We start from the raw sequence: 20,066 nt of genomic DNA, 5'->3' as shown, positions 1-20,066 counted from the left end.
TAAACTCTGAACTGGCAGAGAAAGAACGGTCATGAGTCAGATGGAGAGGGGAAAAAAAACCAACACAAAAAAAAAACACACAAAAAACAAACAAAAAAACAACAACAGAGAACCTCAAACAAAAATAGTTAACACACGTTATAGCGGAGTTTCCAGAATTTTAATGTTTTATTAGATGGTGTAATTTCAAGAAAAGTAATGGTTCCTCTTTAAAGGGTTGCTCCAACCAAAAAACTGTGGGGTTTTTTTGGGTTAGTTTTTTTTAAAAACCCACTGGTTTGGATGAGGGCAACCATTGCTGGTATGGTCCCCCCTAAAAAAAAAAAAAAAAAAAAAAAAAAAACAAACAGAAAAAATAAAATAAAGCTAAAAACTTACCTGCATTCCAGTAGTGAAGTAAAGTTTTCCTAACAGTCCGATCCTCCTCTGGTGGTGTTACACCCATCGCAGCAGGGGAGGGAATGGGACGAGGGGGGGACATGGGCGCAAGGAGAGCGGCCATTAATGCATTGGTCATCTGTTACAAGCAAGCTGTGCGTGCGGATGTCAGATGTCCAATATGCAGAGTTGACATTAGTCACCTAGGCCATTGCAGGCTGGGTAATGACGCAGTCAGAGCAACGCCAGATTAGGGGCCTAGACAGGGTGACACTGGGTGACTATTACTCCCTGCAAACACAACACTACACCGGCACAAGCACAGTACGTCCGAGGGCTCTGTGTTTTCCCTCGTGTCCCACATTTATCATATTTGTGGACTGATTAACCTAATATAAACCTGTTTCACCATAATGGTTAATCAATGGCCAACAATATACATCTTGAGTTGGCTTCCATGCCCCCTGGCACAGGTAATCTGTTCATTTCACCATAATGGTTAATCGATGGCCAACAATATACATCTGGAGTTGGCTTCCATGCCCCCTGGCACAGGTAATCTGTTCATTTCACCATAATGGTTCATCGATGGCCAACAATATACATCTTGAATTGGCTTCCATGCCCCCTGGCACAGGTAATCTGTTCATTTCACCATAATGGTTAATCGATGGCCAACAATATACATCTTGAGTTGGCTTCCATGCCCCCTGGCACAGGTAATCTGTTCATTTCACCATAATGGTTAATCGATGGCCAACAATATACATCTCATAATAATTGAGAATTTACATTTTGTTGTTTTTTTTTTTTTTTTTTAACCAGGAAAAGGTTAAATGAGTTACTCTTGCCTGAAGTAAAAACAGGCTTGTCAGGGGGAGAAGTATTTACCGTGAAACACACAGACTCGTCTGGAGAAGAGCAGGTGTTGTGAGTTTTATAAGAAGTCTCTGTACTGCAGGTGATCTGGGAGCCATTTCCATTCCCTTCTGTTGTAGAGCTCAAGGTTCAGCGTCCCCCCTCCCTCCATGTAGGAGAGACTCGGATAATGTGCAGGAATTTAATCCCACCAGAGCGTGACCCATTTACATTGGAGACAGTGTGAACAGCTTTATTACGTAGAACAGGAGGAAGAAGGGTCACAGAGTTCGATCAGCCTATAAAACAACACCTGAAAGGAAGCAGCACCTTAAAGGGACACTGTAGGCACAGTAAAAGCTTCATCACATAGACTTGGTTATAGTGTCTGCAGTCCCCTGGTGTCTTACCATTCCGTGTTTTTTAAATGTTTTAATTCTAAACAAGAGTCCCCATCTTCTCTGTGCTGCTCGGGATAATGATGATATTAACCTGAGAAGCAATGGGGGGCTGTGATTGGCTGAGAGTGTCAGCTGACTGCTTTTAGCCTATGACAGCGCCCATTGCTTGTATGAATTGATATGGTTACAAGGAAGTGTGTAATTTCTTCCTTAACCACACCTCCAGTGGGGGCCGGACCAGGGAACTCTAGACACTAAAACCAATTCAATGTGATTAAATGATCACAGTGCCTATAGTGTCCTCTTAAGGTGGGTGATCTGCCGTCAGTCATTTTGTGGCTCAAATACATGTGTACAAGCAGGTTTTCTGTGTTGTGTTACCAAATAAAAATAGATCTCACTGGTGTGATAATGTTTACACAGTATGATTACAGTATACTCCCTGCAGTACTCCTTAATGTGAAGTCATTTTCCAGGACTGCGCTTTATTTATCTGCCCAAGGACACAAGGGAGGTCACTAATGAGGTCTGTGCCACCACAGACAAACCTCTGCTCCTTAAACAATAACCAAAATACAAGACACTGATCTACAATGAAGGGATGGGGTGAGCACCCCCTGGGGCCCCCTCTCCTGGGCGGTGATGTATGAAGCCACATTTTTAAAATGATAAACTAGCGCTCAAATTTACCTAAAACCAGTATTTTTTTTTCTTTCTATCTGCCCCTCACACTTCGCTTTGACTACTGTGTTTCTTTAATATTAGATTATTATGTCCACTTTAACTGGTACGAGCCAAGCGGGCGTTCCGGGTAGTGGCCACTAGCTGCCAGTCTAGGACTTTACCACCAGTACAGCGAGTAGACAGACACATTCCATTTAATACAAGAATTTGACTGAGAGACTGGGCGCATTGTCCGATAAGACGCAGTAATACTTCCAAACTCTAAGCAGTCAGTACAGTATGCGTAGGTGAACAAGAGGAGGGGATTATTATGTCCCGTGCTTGTACCAGATACGAGGCAAAATAAAGGGATGCTTTCATAAAAATTAGATTTTTCCCTCTCAATATTTGTCTTCAAAACACCCTTTTGGAAACCCAACAGTACAATGATCGTATCCAAGGGAATGTGATATTTGTGCCATTTTATATTGTGTTTGTATGGTGCCAACATGTTCTGCAGGACTTTACAATTCTAGAAAGGAGAGATTTACAATCTAGGAGGATTTGAGGGAGGTGGATATATATTGTTAGGTGTCTTGCCCAGGGACACTTACTGGTAAGGTGGATCAGACCAGGATTTAAAGCTAGGTTTCCCAGTACCGCTGCTCTAAGATACCAGCATTAATTATGCAAATAATTAAAGTAATAACTATTACTTTAAAACTGCCGTTTTCAGACCAACAGGCTTTACAAATTCATTTTCCAGAACAGATGGAGAGGATGCGGACCTCGCATGGTTAAAAACTAAATTCCAGAAATCATCACTAGCCGGTTTATGAGCCTGTATTTATTTTTCTTTAATCCTTTCATTTTTACATTTATTCTTTAATCTGAGAAGGCGATGAGCATTCGAGAAGGCAGAAGAGAGATTATAAAATAATAACAAACAAAAAAACAAAAAACCTTTACATCCACCATTTTCTGGAAAATGTCCCAGTTTGAGAGACACAGGCTTTTTTATAATGGTGCTGTGCAGTACAGAGTACGCCTTTGATCGGTACCAGGATCCAGCGAAGTCTTTTGTCGGAACGATCAATATTTGAGAATCCTCTATTATGTGTATCCCACAAGGGGTTAAGAAGTTAATCTCTAAAAACAGCTCACGACCTGCTATTTTATTCTCTATTACTGAGAGACATCTGACAGCCACGAAATAAGGGATCTGGGCACTAAACCCGGAATTGCAGGGCAATGAAAACTCAAATTAAAAATTGTGTAAAAAAAAAATAAAAAAAATTTCGGATTTGAAGAAGGGTAAAAAAAGTTATTGTCATTGACCTAATATTTTAGCATGAATATTTGTCATTTTCACATCGCTTCATTTTTTATTTTTGAGAATAAGCCACAATGTGTCTTAAAGGGACACTATAGTCACCTGAACAACTTTAGCTTAATGAAGTAGTTTTGGTGTATAGAACATGCCCCTGCAGCCTCACTGCTCCATCCTCTGCCATTTAGGAGTTAAATCCATTTGTTTATGAACCCTAGTCACACCTCCCTGCATGTGACTTCCACAGCCTTCCATAAACACTTCCTGTAAAGAGAGCCCTATTTAGGCTTTCTTTATTGCAAGTTCTGTTTAATTAAGATTTTCTTATCCCCTACTATGTTAATAGCTTGCTAGACCCTGCAAGAGCCTCCTGTATGTGATTAAAGTTCAATTTAGAGATTGAGATACAATTATTTAAGGTAAATTACATCTGTTTGAAAGTGAAACCAGTTTTTTTTTCTTCATGCAAGCTCTGTCAATCATAGCCAGGGGAGGTGTGGCTAGGGCTGCATAAACAGAAACAAAGTGATTTAACTCCTAAATGACAGTGAATTGAGCAGTGAAATTGCAGGGGAATGATCTATACACTAAAACTGCTTTATTTAGCTAAAGTAATTTAGGTGATCAAAAGCAGGCAAGCACTCAGTCCTATTAGCAAAATGTATGGATCAAAATTATATTAAAGAGATGGAGAAACAGCTTTTTTTTCCCCCCATGACATTTAAAACTGACAAATTCCTATTCAATTGACCACAAGTCCCAGTTTAGTGGATTAACCCCGCTCTCCAGACTGTCACAGTGCACAATGGTAGGTTTAGCCGATAAGTGGAACCCTTGTGCAATGAAATTACAGAGATTATAAGGCAGATCTGTCTCTATGACGGAGTATTGCTATGATCTGACTATTCGTTCTCCCCCAGAATTCCTGCTGTGTGGGAGGTTGTGTATGAAGTCCAGCATCAATGTAAGCTTTGTGTCATTGTCCTGTCCTTGCACAAAACACAGCCAGTTATGGGTACAAACTCTCATGAAACACCGCCTGTATCTTTGGACACACCATGTACATAAAAACCAACAACACATTTCACTGAGTGACGCCGGGCCCCTGGCGCAGTGAAATTCTGCTTTAAGAGATGTTACACTGGAGTTGCATTAATAATTGCGCCGTTTTAAATCTTGAGGATAAGTCAAAGAGGTTTTTACAAGAAGGTTGCACTTAACATGCTTTAAGACTGTAACGCCCATCACTCTAAAGGAAACAAACATCTCCAGAATTTAAGAGGTCTAGGGGGTGCAGCGCAGCAGGCCAGCAGATCACGATATATAGACGCAGTAGGCGTCTGGTCGAGTAAAGGGGACTTCTGGTCGAGTAAAGGGGACCTGTTGGTCCCTTTCTTCTCCCCTCTAGGTACGGTACCAGACAATAGCCGCACTGGTTTTATGCACAGAACAAGAGATTTACGGACATTGGAGGTCAGGCTGCCTGTGTGTCGTTCATCATTTCCTTAACATGCGCTAGGGCCAATCCATGCAAACCGCAGTGCACATGGGATGGAACGCTAAGCGAGGCTAAACCCATAGCAGCTCATTGTAGTGATTATGGTACAAAGAGTGCAGTACTATCTGTTCACATTTGCCGAGCAACTGAGGAGGAGGCAATCTGTAGAAGCCGGACAAACCCTCATTATTTATTTTTCAATAAACTTCTCTAAAACAGTGAGATATAAAATGGGGAAACCACGCCCACTGACATTGCATTATAACCAAAACAATAAGCGGTGGTCTTGGTGTTTAGATTGCCCTTTTTAAAGGGACAATATGGTCACCAAAACAACTTTACCTTAATGAAGCAGTTTTGGGGTATAGATCATGCCCCTGCAGCCTCACTGCTCAATTCTCTGCCATTTGGGAAATAAATCATTTTTTTGCACCTCTAGACACATCGCACTACACGTGACTTACACAGCCTTCCTAAACACTTCCTGTAACAAGAGATCTAATATTTACACTTCCTTTATTGCACATTCTGTTTAATTGAGAATTTCTTATCTCCTGCTTTGTTAATAGCTTCCTCGAACCTGTAGGACAAGCCCGGACTGGCCATCGGGCATTCCGGGCAAATGCCTGGTGGGCGGCAATGGCCATGGCCCGAAGCCGACAAGGGAGATCAAGAGATCTCCCTGGCGGCCTATACATAGCCCGCACTATCGGAGCACCAGCCCTGCTGTGTGCCTTCATGGGCCGGTAGGGAGATCAAAGATCTCCCTCACTGGCCCACAGGCACTTTACAGGAGAGCCGGCACGGGAGGAAGGGAGAGCGTGGAGGACCTGGAAGCTTTTAGCTCACAGCTCTGCCTCTCGCAAGAGTAAACTCCAGGAGCTGTAAGCTCACTCACCACTATGGCCACCATGGATTTCCCACCTTCCTGGCAAAGGTAAGAAGGGAGGGGGAGATATAAGATATATATTACTCTAATCTACCCCCCCTCCTGCACCCCAAACACTCACATTCACTCTAACGGCACCCCCCACACACAAACACTAACTTCACCTCCCCACACACATTCACTCTAACTGCACCCTTCTCACACACACACACAGAACATATACAGGACCCCTTTCTCATGCGAGAGCTCTTCACCAAGGCTCTGCACATGGGCTGCCCTGCAAGAGCATTGAACCAACATGCTACCTTTAAGAGGGGGCATGCTTGCCATTGGTGATGACAAAACACGCCACTTTCTTAGTGGGACGCCGTTTTAAAAAAAAAAATGCCCGGGCTGTAGGAGCCTCCCATATGCAATTAAAGTTCATTTTACAGAGCAGGAGATAAAATGTTTTAAAGTAAGTTACATCTGATTGAAAACAAAACCTTTGTTTTCACGCAGGCTGTGTCAGTCACAGCCAGGGTAGAAGTGACTAGGGCTGTATAAACAGAAACAAAAGTGATTTAAACTAATAAATGGCAGTGAATTGAGCAGTGAGACTGCAGGGGCATGATCTATACACCAAAACTGCTTCATTAGGCTAAAGTTGTTTTTGTGACTGCATTGTCCCTTTATGAGAAAGTTTCCAATGTGATATCTGTGCTAGTGTGGTGAACAAAAATGTTATATTTGAGATGTTTTCTATATAATAATTTTTTGTAATCCCAAACCAAAATGGATTTTTCCTGGTTATCGGTTTATAATTTTTTATTTTTTTTTATCTCTCCCCAGCTAAAATGAATACATTGTTTATTTTTTTGAAAGGAGGTATATTTGCCTTATTTAGGCTGCTGTAGGAGCTAGACAAGTGTAGTTCACCCTTACTGTCCCTTTAACCCCTTAAGGACACATGACATGTGTGACATGTCAAGATTCCCTTTTATTCCAGAAGTTTGGTCTTTAAGGGGTTAAAGCAAAGTGTGTGGCTGCTGCAGATTGCGTGTCCTGCAAGTCACAATGTCCGAGGCTGTGCATGTTAAATAGATTAAGATTGCAATACTTCCTGTAACAAAACCAACCAGTCCAGCATCTCTCTCCTGGTTAATAATTTAAGGGCAGGCACCTTTTTCAGGTGTCTACATAGCAATGCTGCCATTTAAAGCTCCGAGGAGAAGGATCAGACAATTCACAGGACTTCGAAGTCAGCAATTCATCACCAGAATCTGATTTAATCTCCTCCAAATAATTTATCTGTAGGCAACAGGGGTCCAAGCAGTTACTGGCATCAATTCCGAGGTCTACGATGTAAAAAAAAGTTATAAAAAATGATGTTGATCTTAAGTTTAAAGCAGACTGGTACCATGTGGATTTGCAATTTACACACAGACATTGTAATTTACGAACATTTAAATTGTTAAGAATTTAAAGTGAATATCAAATCTTAGACCAAAATAGCAGATTTGCGGGGTTTAGACATCATTGCAGGATTAAGACAACCTCTAGTGCTGGTCTTCCAGAGAGTCCTTAGAGGTGCTTCCTGGACTCTAACAGAGTTTTACTCTGTGAAATGATATCGGACACCCTCACGCTTCAAATTCCATATAGGAAATTATTGATTCCATTCTTTCCTATGGGAAAGCTCCATTGCGTGTGTGACACTTGCCGCGCATGAGCCCTGGGTCCCCCTTCAGTGTGACATCACTGGAAGAGCAGACCGAGCCAGGGCTGAAGGACCTCAGTTCTGGAAAGAGGTAAGTGGAAAAAAAAGTTTGTAACCCTTTATTCGTTGGGGGTGGGCAGACCTTAAAAGGACCACTATAGGCACCCAGACCACTTCAGCTCAATGAAGAGGTCTGGGTGCCAGGTCCATTCAGAGAAACTGCTATGTTTACATATGGGTTAACCCAGCCTCTAGTGGCTGTCTCATTGACAGCCGCTAGAGGCGCTTCTGCGATTCTCACTGTGATTTTCACAGAGAGAAAAGACGCTGCCGTCCATAGGAAAGCATTGAGAAAGGCTTTCCTATCTACTGATTGAATGCGCGCGCGGCTCTTGCCACGCATGCGCAGTCGACGGATGATGGCAGAAGAGGGAGGAGAGTCCCAAGCGACGAGGGAGAAAGGTAAGAATTTAATCCATTCCTCCCACTTCAGCCTGGCGGGAGTGGGACCCAGAAGGTGGGGGGACCCAAAGACCCAAAGACCCTATAGAGCCAGGAAAACGAGTTTGTTTTCCTGGCACTATAGTGGTCCTTGGTAAACACCATAGTGTTAGGAATACAGTTTTGTTTAACTAATGCTATAGTATTCCTTTCATTCTTTGTAGTTTTCAGTCTATACGCAGGGCAGATGGAATTAAATGCCACTTGCGGTCTGTAGAATTGTTAGGGAGTCTGAGTATTTACGATTTTCAGGATTTTTCTTGAGGTTTATTATTTTGATTCAAGTTAATTTTATTGCGTATTTTTATCAAGCGGGACAGTTCCCTTTCTTGGTGAATATTGCACATTACACAATATAATAGTTATTAATTTGGTTTATAAAGAGCCAACATATTCCATAGCACTATATGCTGGAGAAATTAAACTGTAGCAAATTAAGTTTGTCGCGAGGTGACGAGGGGCCGGCTGAAACAAGCTTACAGTCTATGCAGAGGGCAAGACAGATCACCAAGCGTCCGATCAGCTATTTATTAAAGGATTGAAAGACGGATGGAGAGAGGTAGGGTGATCCATGAGAATGGAGAACTTTAGAGAGCGTTGGGGGCTTGAGTGCGAAGAGAGGACAGATTCAGGTGGCTGAAAAACCAGAAGGGCTGAGATGGGGATATTCTCTAATTAGTGGAGTTATACAGGTCCGCTTCAGAAGGGGTTTGTGGATAAATACGAGGGTTTTACAAAGGGAATCAATGCAAGCACTGAGAGAGGGACAAGGTGTGAGGGGTGGCTGGCGAGGGAGCAGAGACTGGAACTGATATTTAATATGGAGTGTTCAGTCCTTTGTGAGGTATCATTGTTTACTCAATACGGTTGCTATTGTTTATTAACAGCAGAAAAACAAAGGAGACACTCTGAATTACAGGCTGCAAAACAAACAGCCACCTGTTTATCAGATATTACCAACCATGGGAATTGCAGAGGAAGGCCACCATGGGCCCAAAGCACAACACCAAACACGTCTAGGGCCGCAGAGACAGATTAACAGTCTGTACGCCACATCTAAACATGACAAAGACTACACATTTATAGAACCAGCAGAAACCGCGCTGGAAAAGTTATAAATACATGCAATACAAAAATACAGAATAATAATAGCAAGCGGAAGACAGATCAACAGAGACAGGCAGGCACAGGTATGGGCCCACAGTCAGTGACAGTCAGATGCAGATAGAACGAGAATCCGGTGCGCACACACAGTCAAATATAGAGAAACACAATCAGACACAAAAATAAACACAGACACAGAGAGCCTGCACAGTTGTACATCCCAGAGATAATTAGTTAAAATAATGTTTGTGAAACTTCTTAAAAAGTTTTACATTTAAGGGAGATTTGAGAGGTTTGAGATTGATCTTAACCCCTTAAGGACCAAACTTCTGGAATAAAAGGGAATCATGACATGTCACACATGTCATGTGTCCTTAAGGGGTTAAAAAGAATGCAAATGTGCTACTTTCTAAAAATTAAAACAAATCTTGTATGGCCCTATGCACAAAAAATTACAAAAATAGATAGATTTAGAAGAAAGGACCAGTCTTAGGACGTTAACCACAACAGCTCATTGCAGCCAGAAATGCCTTGGCAGCACCCCATTGGAAGGAGTCACACCATTTCGAACGGTTTGACTTTAACCTGGCCAGGGGGTGACTGCAATGATGCTGTCAGCCAATAACCTAAGGCCTGTGTTGCGGGGTACCTCTCAGGAGAGCGAATGGAAGTTTTTAGAACTTCCAGATCTCCGGCGATAATACTGGAGGCAATGAGCAGGTAAAAAAAAGATCAAACCATTCAAAAACGGTTTGACTCCTAACACGGGGGCATTCCTGGCACCATAACCACTATAGAGAACTGTAATGTTTATGGTGCGGTGAGTGTTCCTTTAATTAAACAATAGAACAACTAAAAGATTTACTTGTTGATTATTTTGACATGACAGCTAACTATAGTCATTCAAATAGAAAAAAAAAAAAAAAAAAAACACCTTCAGAAAAACCGTAGGGTAAAGTCGGATTTTGTAATTTAGAACGTGAATCTGGGTACGGGCCCCAGTCGTGTGCTGTAAGACATCTTGCTCCCACCCTTTCCGAATCTTCCGCTCTCCCAGCAACATTCTTCTTTTTTCCTCTGTATATAGTACTGTACATGATGTCATGACTTAGATTTCTGGGAGTTGAAGTTCAGCCGTCCGCTTTTTACAGCAGAAGACTGACAATGTAACTACAACTCCCAGAAATCCTAGCTTGCACAGCTTACGGAACAAAGTCAGAACTGCTTTACGATGTTAATTGAGAATTACTGGCGGTGTCACATTTTGGTTTATCGATGGCCCAACACAGAAGCTGAAAAAACTGGGGGTTTGTAGCAAATAAAGAACTATCAAATGCTAATTTCTAATATGTTATTTGTGTATATTTCTGAATGCTTATTTTGTATAGACATATGGAATGGACTTTTATAATTGTAACTATTTAAAAAAAAAAAAAAAACTTTTTGTAGGAAGTAGCCATGAGTATCCGAATAAGGAAACTGGGTAATAATTAATAAAAGTATTGACAGACGGTGCATCGCAGAAGATCTGTGACAGGATATGCAGGGATGGGTGTGTTTGGTATTCTTTTGGTTGCCATTTTTAACTCTGTGAGGGCAAATATTCTCAGGGCAAAATGGACAAAAAGGTTGGAAAATTAAACCTGGTATCATGGATACAAAAGCTGTTCTCTCCTTGTTCTAGGTTCCATTGCGTGGTAATGTGGCGTGGTAACGTGGCCGTGTTACGTGGCGTTGTAATGTGGCGGTGTTACGTGGCAACGTGTAGCTTTAATATGGCCGTGTTACAAGGAGCGGTAATGTGGCGGTGTTACGTGGCAACGTGGAGCGATAATGTGGCCATGTTACGTGACGTGGTAATGTGGCGGTGTTACGTGGCAACGTGGAGCGATAATGTGGCCATGTTAATGTGGACGTGTTATGTGGCGTAGTAACGTGGAGCGATAATGTGGCCATGTTACATGATGTGGTAACGTGGCCGTGTTACAAGGAGCGGTAATGTGGACGTGTTATGTGGCGTAGTAACGTGGAGCGATAATGTGGCCGTGTTACATGACGTGGTAATGTGGACGTGTTACATGGCATTGTAAGAAGAAGCATGCTTAGAATTACAGTATGTTATGCATTAGATTAAAGGAACACTAATCAAGATTGTGGAATCGGTGCCACGTTAATGACACAGAGCCTGTTTGGCCTCTTCTTTCTACCAGGTCCTGGGAGTACAGCAATGCTGCTAGATTTATACCTTTAAAATTGATTCTTAATAAAGGAGGTCAGGGGTCAGCCTGTGATCAGTAAATACACAGGAGATTGGCGTATTGGGTCGTGACTGCACCATCTTGTTACGCAGCACTGCCAGCCCTAGCACACTCATCCACACAGGATAACGTACAGGCCTGGTCTATGACGCCCCCTGAGCTGTGACAGGGCCTGCAGCTGCCAGCATAGCGTGACATATAGTAACAGGAACGCCATAGGGGGATTCCCAGCGGATAAAGCTTAGCTGGAACCCGTCCATCTTACAGAATCATCAAGCTGGGCTTCTCTTACTGACATGCATTGGGAGAATTCTCTCACCAGCAGTGACAGGCTACAATGTCTATACATTATTTACACCAACAGCTGCCGACGAAAGCAGACATTTTAGATAGTGGGATGGGGGGGGGGGGGGGGGGAGGAAGGGGCGGAAGGATAGCCAAATGGTAGAACCCCAGCAAATGCAGAACTACAACTCCCATGATGCGTTGCCAGCCTACAGTAAATCTACCTGTAGGGATCTCCCTTTTGGCTTTAGCCCAGCCACCTGTCACTCCATAATTGTTCCAGGAACTGAGGGAGTCACGGGATGGCTATAAGGCTTAAGACACGTGGTAAACACTCGATTAAACAGAGGTCACTCTCATGGCTAGCCGGGGGTTCAGCCAGGCAGAACTATTAGAGACAAAAATGGACGGATGGCATTTTCCACAGGAACATGACTAACTGAGCAGGTGCTAAAGGAAAGTTCATCAGAGACTAAAGAGCAAAAGTTGTCCACATTGTGTCTCTAAACAAAAAACAAATATACAAAATCCCAGTGTGAAATAGGACACACCAACACCTGTGTGGTTTCCTCTGCCCACACCAGAAAATAGCACACACAATACATACAGTAAGGGGAGCGTGCGGATTCAATGTAAAGTAAACATTTAGTTACTCTGGACCAAGATAATCGTATTCGTTACGGAGATACAAAAGTAACCATATCCTAGTGCAGGCATAGGCAACCTTCAACACTCCAGATGTTTTGGACTACACGTTCCATGATGCTTTGCCAGCATTATGGGTGTAAGAGCATTATGGGGGATGTAGTCCACAACATCTGGAGTGCCAACACTAAGTTTTGTTTATAACAATGGGTACATTTCTCGTCAATGTACTCACAAGTAAAAAGCCAATTAATTTTAGGCTCAATACGTAGGCATTCTGGGATATTTACAGGGATCCCATGTGTCATACATAGAAATACTGGGGAACATAGAAGATTGGATACATAGCAACCGAGGAAGCCTCAGAAAGAGGCGGAATGCGTATTGCACAACCTAATTGTAAGGAATTTTAACTTCAATTTGTTTTATTGTTTTCTCTGTTACGTTTTGTAACAATAAAGTGATACTTTGACCATACCGGTCATCCGGTGGATTCATATGGGGAGCCAAAGGAATGATCCCCAGAATACAGAGAAGGGGATGGGATCCTTGTAAATATCCCAGAACGCCTACGAATTGAGCCTAAAACTAATTGGCCCTTTACTTGTGAGTACATTGACCTGAAATGTACCCATTGTTATAAACAAAACTTACAGTGTTGCACTAGGACAGGGGTAGGCAACCTTTTAGCAGCACTGTGCCGATATAGGATTGTGATGTCCCGTAGCGTGCCGATCATCAGGCCCGTCACTACCAGGCAAGCTAACCAAGCAATTGCTTGGGGCCCCGAGCTGGCCTGGGACCCCAAGCAGGGCCGGCCATTTCTATAAGGCTGCAGCCGCCTGAGCGCTCTATAGAGAGCATCAGGCGGCTGCAGCACTGCCTCTCTTGTCATCTCCCCTTCCCTGTAGCGTGGCCGAGCTCCTCTTCCTCCTGTCAGTCCGGCTGGGTACCACGCGGTACAGGAGATTTAGTTTCCTGTTCACTGCCGGACTGACAGGAAGTGCACCCTGAGCTCGGCCACGCTACAGGGAAGGGGAGGTGACAAGAACATAGGGAGGGGGGGGGGGGAGTAAAAAGAACATAGGCGGGCGAGTAAGAATGACAAGGGGGAGGGGAGTAAAAAGGACACGGGGGAGGGGAGTAAAAAGGACACGGGGGAGGGGAGTAAAAAGGACACGGGGGAGGGGAATAAGAAGGACCCATGTGAGGGGAATAAGAAGGACCCATGGGAGGGGAATAAGAAGGACACAGGGAGAGGGGAATAAGAAGGACACAGGGGGAGGGGAATAAGAAGGACACAGGGGGAGGGGAATAAGAAGGACACAGGGAGGGGAGTAAGAAGAACATGGGGAGGGGGGAGAGTAGTAAGAAGAACATAGGGGGGAGTAGTAAGAAGAACATAGGGAGGGGGAGGAGTAAGAAGAACATAGGGAGGGGGAGGAGTAAGAAGAACATAGGGAGGGGGAGGAGTAAGAAGAACATAGGGAGGGGGAGGAGTAAGAAGAACACAGGGGGTGAGGAGATGAGGAGAACACAGGGAGGGGGAGGTGAGGAGAAGTGGAGATTAGGAGAACACAGGGAGGGGGAGGTGAGGAGAAGGGGAGATTAGGAGAACACATGGAGGGGGGTGAGGAGAAGGGGAGATGAGGAGAATACAGGGAGGGGGGTGAGGAGAAGGGGAGATGAGGAGAATACAGGGAGGGGGTGAGGAGAAGGGGAGATGAGGAGAACACAGGGAGGGGTTGTGAGGAGAACACAGGGAGGGGTTGTGAGGAGAACACAGGGAGGGGGGTGAGGAGATGAAGAGAACACAGGGAGGGGTGAGAAGAAGGGGAGATGAGAACACAGGGGGGGGGTGAGGAGAACACAGGGAGGGGGGGTGAGGAGAACACAGGGAGGGGGGGTGAGGAGAACACAGGGAGGGGGGTGAGGAGAAGGGGAGATTAGGAGAACACAGGGAGGGGGGGTGAGGAGAAGGGGAGATGAGGAGAACACAGGGAGGGGGTGAGGAGAAGGGGAGATGAGGAGAACACAGGGAGGGGGGTGAGGAGAAGGGGAGATGAGGAGAACACAGGGAGGGGGGGTGAGGAGAACACAGGGAGGGGGGGTGAGGAGAACACAGGGGGGGGGGGGTGAGGAGAACACAGGGAGGGGTGAGGAGAACACAGGGAGGGGTGAGGAGAACACAGGGAGGGGGGGTTAGGAGAACACAGGGAGGGGGGGTTAGGAGAACACAGGGAGGGGGTGAGAAGAAGGGGAGATGAGGAGAACACAGGGAATTTTCAATTGTTGAAAATGTTCAAGTTTTATGCACATTATATGCAACAGCAGTATTTGCACTGTAAACCTTTTTTATTTATATAAAAAGTGTGGGTGAACTTAAACTGGGCCCCCAAATTCCTTCAAACGGCCCTGCCGATCCTATTTTTTTTAAATTGAGGTGTGTGCTGCCGTATTCTGCTTGTGTTATTTATACTGTAATTGCTTTGTATCGTTGTATTTGTGCGTATATGAGCGATTATATTGTATATGTTCATGAGTAGTTTATGGTATTGTGTATTATACATATGAATGTGGGCTGTGTATGAGGGCTGCTTGTGGAATTGTGTGTAGATGGATATGTCACATTGTGTGTTAGATAGTGTATGGGGGCTGTTTGGGGTTTTGCACGTGAGAGGCTGCATGTGGGATTGTGTGCATGTATGTAGATTGTTAGTGGTGTTGCGTTTGTGGGGATTGTGTGTATGTTTGTGTGTGGGCTGTTCGTATTATTTGTATGAGGGGAGGCTTATTCTGCAGGTTTGTGTATATCTAGCAGTGTGGGTGGCTTCCCTGGGTTCCAGTGGGGACCAGCCTGGGCAGGTACAGGTCAAGGACAGGAGCTGCAACATCAGCTGTGGGCTGCTCTACTACAGTGTGGATTCCCATTCACAAGTGCTGGGAGGAAGTGATCTGAGATCACTTCCTCTAAGTGCTGCAATGCATAAATTGAGGATTGTCCTTCACTACCTCTTTGTATTAGCAGATATCTGAAGTTTCACTGAGACTCCTGATAGGCCAGACCCTGTTTGGCTCTAGCAGCCTTGAGTGCTGTGGAAAGACACCTCGAGTGCCGTGCATGGCACTAGTGCCGTAGGTTGCCTACCCCTGCACTAGGATATGGTTACTTTTGTATTTCAGTAACGAATACGATTATCTTGGTTCAGTGCAACTAAACGGTTCCTTTACATTGAATCAACACGCTCCCCCTACTGTATGTACATTCATTGTGTCCCTGTGCAGGCCCGACTTACCATCATACAGCACACCAGGACGTAATTACTGATTACAAACACACATAGCGCTACGTGGGACAGTTCTCATTAGCATTCATATTACACCAACAGATCACACAGCACTGTACAATTAGAGTTCTGTGCTAACCATATGTAGGCAGAAATGGGTCCTTTCTAGCCATAGAAATACAGGAAAATACTACAGGAAACTGCACACGCACACCACTATAGCAAAGACACACATCTATAGCACAGACACACAAATATGCACGCACATCTACAACTCTACAGCAAAGACACATACATATAACACACATACAACCCTATAGCAAATACACACATACATAAGCACACACTAATAGCACAGATGTTAACACACATCTAAAGCACAGGCAGACATATGGACACATATCTACAGCATAGACAGTCACACACAAATAAAGCACAGAATCCTTCTGACGTCATCAACAGATTATTTCGGTGAAAAAAGGGAGGCACTACAGATAAGGAGTGTCGGTGATATCAGCTGAGAAATGAAGAACAAATAATCGAACATTATCGTATATCTTGTGCAGGTTTTATTCTGTTGCCTGGAATAAAGTGTCATATCCATTTCTAGAATATTTTGAAAGAAGAACTGAATGGCCTGGAGAGCTGGCACTCTAAATATACAAAGTCACCAGTAATGAAGGCAATCAGAGGAAAGGTATCAGTTTACGCTACGTGTCTTCATTATATGTCGAGACACGTATCTTTCCTGCAGCTAGAAGCGTCTCTGGGTATATATTCTGGATTTATTTCCATAAAGTAAATAGATAAAAGGAAGGAGATTTTCTTGAATATTGATCGTTTACATGAAGGTTCATGGGTCAATCTATACAATCTTTCACACCTGTCACACTGCGGGGAAGGGACGGGGCGACTTTAAATCTAACCCTACAGTGAATGGGCAGATTCCCATTGTGAACAGGCAGATTCTGGGGGTTCCAGGAAGATTCTCATGCTCAATGGGCAGATTCTTGGGGTTCCAGGAAGATTCTCATGCTCAATGGGCAGATTCTTGGGGTTCCAGGTAGATTCTCATGCTCAATGGGCAGATTCTTGGGGTTCCAGGTAGATTCTCATGCTCAATGGGCAGGTTCTTGGGGTTCCATGAAGATTCTCATGCTCAATGGGCAGGTTCTTGGGGTTCCATGAAGATTCTCATGCTCAATGGGCAGGTTCTTGGGGTTCCATGAAGATTCTCATGCTCAATGGGCAGGTTCTTGGGGTTCCATGAAGATTCTCATGCTCAATGGGCAGGTTCTTGGGGTTCCATGAAGATTCTCATGCTCAATGGGCAGGTTCTTGGGGTTCCATGAAGATTCTCATGCTCAATGGGCAGGTTCTTGGGGTTCCATGAAGATTCTCATGCTCAATGGGCAGGTTCTTGGGGTTCCATGAAGATTCTCATGCTCAATGGGCAGGTTCTTGGGGTTCCATGAAGATTCTCATGCTCAATGGGCAGGTTCTTGGGGTTCCATGAAGATTCTCATGCTCAATGGGCAGGTTCTTGGGGTTCCATGAAGATTCTCATGCTCAATGGGCAGGTTCTTGGGGTTCCATGAAGATTCCATGAAGGTTCTTGGGCTTTCAGGTAGATTCTCATGCTCAATAGGCAGGTTCTTGGGGTTCCAGGAAGATTCTCATGCTCAATGGGCAAATTCTTGGGGGTTCCATGAAGATTCTCAGGGTGAATGGGCAAATTCTTGGGGTTCCAGGAAGATTCTCATGCTCAATGGGCAGATGCTTGGGGTTCCAGGAAGATTCTCAGGGTTAACGGGCAGATTCTGGAGGTTTTGATAAAACTTCTAAGGATGACGGGGTAGATTCTGATTGTAAATATTTAGATTTTCAGGGAAAGGGCAGATTCGGAGGGTGATCAGATTCCAATCAGTATCTCATGTAATAATAAATAGGCATTTTAATTGCTCTCAATTCATCACTACTGACCGATTACTTCACTTATTTGCGTTACGTTTATAAATTAGTCTTCACAGGAACATGTTTGATATTCAGTGGGTTAACACATACGACCAGCTGTACAGTTGTTCCTTTTTATTTTTCTAGATATTTTGGGGGGTGAGCTGCTGTCGGCTCATTCTAACAGATATTCCTATACATTACCCATGGTGACATTATCCAAAATCACCTTATAAAATAACGTAACAGGGGCCGCTGTGAATCCAGTACCTTCCTACATTACATCGTACATCATTTCAATCTGACGTGACAGCTGGCATACGGCGGCTAGGGAATCACTGTAACAACGCGAGAGAACTCGAAGCCTTTAAACAAGACTATTAAAGACATGCACAGCATCTTCTAGAAGGGACCATGACTAATATAGAGGCATCTGCTCTCAGTGGGAAAACTCTGCACACATCTCGTCATTTAATGTATTCTGACATGGGTTAGATCATCGAGTGGGAGAAGGACTGGCATCCTTTTACTAATCAATGCCAGTCCCGGACCGTCACACCAGTCAGTATACAGTCAATGGCAGTCCCGGACCATCACACCGGGCATTATACAGTCTATGGCAGTCCCGGACCGTCACACTGGGCATTATTCAGTCCATGGCAGTCCTGGACCATCACACTGGGCATTATACAGCCTGTGGTAGTCCCGGGCTGTCACACCGGGCATTATACAGTTTGTGGTAGCCCCGGACTGTCACACCGGGCATTATACAGTTTGTGGTAGCCCCGGACTGTCACACAGGGCATTATAGTCTGTGGTAGTCCCGGACTGTCACACCGGGCATTATACAGCCTGTGGTAGTCCCGGACTGTCACACCGGGCATTATACAGCCTGTGGTAGTCCCGGACTGTCACACCGGGCATTATACAGCCTGTGGTAGTCCCGGACTGTCACACCGGGCATTATACAGCCTGTAGTAGCCCCGGACTGTCACACAGGGCATTATAGTCCGTGGTAGTCCCGGACTGTCACACCGGGCATTATACAGCCTGTGGTAGTCCCGGACTGTCACACCGGGCATTATACAGCCTGTGGTAGTCCCGGACTGTCACACCGGGCATTATACAGCCTGTGGTAGTCCCGGACTGTCACACCGGGCATTATACAGCCTGTGGTAGTCCCGGACTGTCACACCGGGCATTATACAGCCTGTGGTAGTCCCGGACTGTCACACCGGGCATTATACAGCCTGTAGTAGCCCCGGACTGTCACACAGGGCATTATAGTCTGTGGTAGTCCCGGACTGTCACACCGGGCATTATACAGCCTGTGGTAGTCCCGGACTGTCACACCGGGCATTATGCAATCTATAGCAACCCTGGCACTAAACAATATATGGCAGTCTTGACTCAGAACTCCAGAAATCCTGCTAACCTGGCCTTTAAGTGTAAATGAGAAATCTAGTTGTGTGTAGATATTTATAAAGGTGAACTAGTTTTAATGTTTCTGGTTATTAGAGAAAGGAGAGAAATGGCAGCCTGTAGCGAGGTGAGAGTGTGGGGAGCTGGGACGAGCCGCCGGGAGCCGAGTAGCATGAAACGCTCTGCACGTCACCATGGCTGATACATAGAGACGGCAGGTAGGTAGGGGAACCGAGCAGGTCATCGCCAACACGCCAGAGCGGTGACAGTGAAACGCACTTTCTATTCAACGCACTTATTGATCCCCGTCACCTTTCAGTAAAAATAACAGCATTGGAATGAGTGCGCCGGCACTGCGCGGCAGGAGACATGCACATCCACTGATTAGCTCAATTAACCCCATACTGGCACGTCAAAAGCAGCTATCGGACAACCAATAATAGGTGCTGCGCAGGTATGCAATGCTTGGAGGGCAGCGCAAACCTAAATCCATAACCTGAGGGGCAAATAACACGTTCAACTCACTGCCAAGGGGGCTCCGCAAACCTTAAAATTATTTTTTATGCCATAACAATGACAAATGCCTTGAACTCACAGCCAGAGGCGACGTGGAAATCTTAAACGCTTAACTCTTTGCGTGGTAGAAGGATGAGCATCAAATGCATCCTTAACTTCTCACCTGCCTGAGGGTTAGCAAACAGACATTACTGACAGCCGGGCGGATTATGCAAACACTTTGTGCCAAAGGAGAAAGCAACTCCTATCACGCACAGCCATAGGGGCTAAACCAGGTCCCATACCTTTAACCCACTGTGTGCCAGTGATGTGAGCAATACATTGTAGACTCATGCAAACCCTAAATTGTTAACAGTTTGTGCGTCAGAGGGGGAAATCA

The 20,066-nt window shown here is 44.7% G+C and overlaps 1 protein-coding gene across 2 annotated transcripts in view; it reads right to left on the bottom strand.

Moving 5' to 3' along the window:
• ABCA2 (ATP binding cassette subfamily A member 2) overlaps positions 1–20,066 on the bottom strand; it is a 123,133-nt gene that overhangs the window by 101,983 nt on the left and 1,084 nt on the right. The gene's annotated exons all lie outside the window — the stretch shown is intronic.

The sequence above is a fragment of the Pelobates fuscus genome, chromosome 9, assembly GCF_036172605.1.
Source record: "Pelobates fuscus isolate aPelFus1 chromosome 9, aPelFus1.pri, whole genome shotgun sequence".
NCBI lineage: Eukaryota > Metazoa > Chordata > Amphibia > Anura > Pelobatidae > Pelobates > Pelobates fuscus.
The sequence above is the reverse complement of the archived record's forward strand: the minus strand, read 5'-3'. Positions and strand labels throughout refer to the sequence as shown.